This window comes from Malus domestica, chromosome 04 (genome assembly GCF_042453785.1).
Source record: "Malus domestica chromosome 04, GDT2T_hap1".
Lineage (NCBI taxonomy): Eukaryota > Viridiplantae > Streptophyta > Magnoliopsida > Rosales > Rosaceae > Malus > Malus domestica.
In genome coordinates this window covers 24,062,840-24,066,491 of record NC_091664.1, presented here as the reverse complement: position 1 = coordinate 24,066,491, position 3,652 = coordinate 24,062,840, and positions in this window count along the sequence as shown.

Genomic DNA, 3,652 nt, shown 5'->3' with positions numbered 1-3,652 from the left:
CATTCACTCATTGTGCCGACGACTTCATCAACTGTATTTGCTTCATCACTGAAGACCTGATGCGCCATTTACTTGAGTATTTACACACTCAAGGGGAAGTGTTGCAGTCCTATTAGATTAGGAATGTGATTGTGTAAATCATAGTAGATATGAGAATGTATCTTATATTCCTATTAGGAGTAGATTACCTATTAAATGTTGTAATTCTAAAGGGAAAGGCTTTTACCTATCCTACTACTATAAATAAAGGCACAATAGGGTGGAATAGAACACACCCACAATTACATATCCCTCTCTTTCTCTCTATCTATGCCGCACCTATCCTCTCTCTGGCCTCCATAATTGTTCAGTAAATTATGCCTACAACAATGTGCCTATTTTTTACATACTATACCTTTTACTAACTATGCTTAACTTTTGACCTTATTTCTATTTTTACCACTTTCATTTTATTTTTTTGAGTCCTATCAAAACATGCCAATTTACCTTCCCACCATAAAAATAAAAAATTATAAGACTAATGAAAAATGCTTCACAAACTTATTGTTATCCAAAAATATCTGATGGAACTTTTTTTTAATCATAAGGAAAATTACAAATTTTATGAAGAAATAGTTGTCAATGACACTAAACTTTAACTTATTTACGACAATGCTACCGCACCCAAAGTTAAACTCATTTACGTACTATCACCACCGCTCTCTTGTTTTTGTCGCTATCATTTATAGTAATTCATTAAGTGTTTTTTAATAATTATATAAGCCATTTTCATAAAAGTAGAGTTATAATCATAAACATTTTTTAATTTTCACACAACCTGTTAAATCTTGTCAATTGTTTTCGTTTGATTTATTGATCTAACAATCAAAATTAAAAAGAGTGTGAGAAGTCAGGATAAGTGAAAATCATCTACCCAATAATAAATAAGAAAAAAAATTTAAAAAAAATGAAATTGTCTTGATTTTAATGAGATTCCAATTTTGTAGCTCTTGGTTTTGGCTTGCATCAAATCAAACAATGCAACTTCAATGTCCAGCTTCTTCCTCACTCCCTTTGGTCAAGATCAACATCATAATGTTGGTAAGAGGGTGAAGGGCTCATCAGCAAATGGAAGAGTGTTCAGAGGGGCAGCAGCTTTCAGAAAGTTCTGCAAGTCCAAGGGGCAAACCAAAAAAACACAAAAATTTATATGCACCAACCCCTAAATAGAAGACCAAATCCTAATTGCTATTGGTCAGGCGGTGTCGAAGATCAACTCTAGGACATAGACCCTCTCCTTCTGGTGAATCTCAACATGAACTCCAGCACTGTTGTTGTATACGTTGATGTAGCTCGGTGGTAGCAATGGACCCAAAGATTGGAAGATTGAATTGAGGTCATTGGACCTAAGCTTTTCGTCGGTCGAAATTTTGGGCCAGGGCGGGTCTGAGGTAGCAGTAGTAGTGGTAAACGAATGTTCATCAACAACATAAAGATCTCTCCTCTCCTTTCTTCATCTTCTTCGGGAGAAGATCGTCGTTGTGTCATGGAGAGAGGGGGAGACAACATAACAGAGAGATCCGGAAGATTAGACAGACAAAAGACTTGCCCTTATGGGTAAAATTTGAAACTCATTGTTTGGACCATTTTAATTAGACTAGTTTAGTGTTGGACTTTGTCCTAACCATTAAATAAAGTTAGTACATGGTTGTTTGTTAACATTTAAAGTTTTCAAACTTTTTTCATTAGTTTTTCTAAAATTATAAACTAATGAAAAATGCCTCGCAAACTTATTTTTATCCAAAAAATATTTCATGAGCTTTTTTCTAAACATAAGGACAATTAGAAATTTTATGAAGAAATAGTTGTTGATGACACTAAACGTCAACTTATTTACGAAACAACTACCGCACCCAAACTTAATGTTTTTTGTCACTATTATTTATAGTAATTGATTAAGTGTTTTTTTTTATTAAATTATATAAAGCCATTTTCATAAAAGTGAAGTTATATAAACATAAACTCTTTTCAATTTTCACACAACTTGTTAAATCTTGTCAGTTGTTTTTGTTTGATTTATCAAAATTGTTATCAAAATTAAAAAGAGTGTGAGAAGTTAGGGTTGATGAAGATCATGTACCCAATAATAAATAGGCTTAAATGTCAAAATGGTCCTTGTGTTATAGCCATATAGTCAATTTACTCCCTTTGTTTTCGATTTGATTAATTTAGTCATCGTGTTTATCTCTTTTAGCCAATTAAAGACATTTCATTCAATTTCTTTTAAAAAATTTATAAGAAAAATTATATGAGATATAGTTACCCTTCATCCAGTGGCGAAGCCAGAAATCGTCAGGGGAAGGGGCGAAACTTAAAAGGGTAAAATATCTCAAAAATGTAGACAACCAAATCGGAGTAGACAATATTAACGCCGTTCATAATTTATCAATACAAACCAAGGTTTTAAAAGACACTAAACACTAGCAGGGCGGCGGGCTGGAAGCTAGTCTAGGCTTAAGCGGATTTACGTAAATTTTGTTATGTATCATATAAATAAGTATATATTGCACTTAATAAATGTACTATAATCTATAAATAAACATTGAACCATACTTATATTTTTTTTTTAAAAGGATAACAAAATGTTTACACGTTATTTGGGAGTTTTTTATTTATTAACAAACAATATTATTTATCTTAAGGGGAAATTAGCTAAACTTCACATTGGGCTAGCCATAATAAAATGGTTTAGATTCGTTTTTGACGATAATCGAACCTAAGACCTGCTATTTGGGAGTTTTAGGTAAATATTTTTATATGGAATACAATTGAGAAAGAGGAAGATGGTGGAATAGAGAAAATGATGAGGAAATTAAAATGTTAAAAAAAAAGATAATACAAACAAAAAGTCAGCAAAATAGAATATGGTGGAGTTAAAACCGAAATGTGGCGGGCCCAAATTAAAAAGGAGAAGAGGGGATACAGTGATGACTGGTCCCCGTTTAAATAATTATTTTTTCTTTAACTCAATAACAGAACAACGTCGTCCCACTAAAGGAAGGATTTTTTAATTTTTTTCAAGCAGGACCAAAACGCCTTCGCTTTCTGGCCTGGTTTTTAAAAAAAAAATTAGAACCCTGCGCGCAGCAGCAAGGAAAACCCAGAAACATACAGCATTTCATCATTTCCGGCGGGACCAGAGGGGCGAAACCATCCCTCCAAGGCTAGATTTCCGACGAGGGGAGGGGCGGACACCCCTCCTTGCGCCTCTGTAGCTTCGCCCTTGCCTTCATCTTTACATAAAAATGCAAATCAATGAGCCAATATGAAAAATAATTAAGGTTGTGACATAAAAAAGAAGAGGGTAATGTTAGCAAGGAGGTCGGGGAATTGGGAGAAGAATAATTTTTCTTTTAATTTTTAATTTTATTTTATTTTTAAATATGTGAAATCAAATAAATAATTTTATAAATAAGTTTATAATAATTTATATATATTTTTTTTACAAAAATAAGATGGAAATGTCCTCAATTGGCTAACGAATATGATCAAATTGGTCAAATTTAAAACACATGAACTAAAATTGACTCAATAACTAAAACTCAGACGCCATTTTAACATTTAAGTCTAATAAATAAGGAAAAAAAATTTAAAAATTCAAATTGTTGTATGA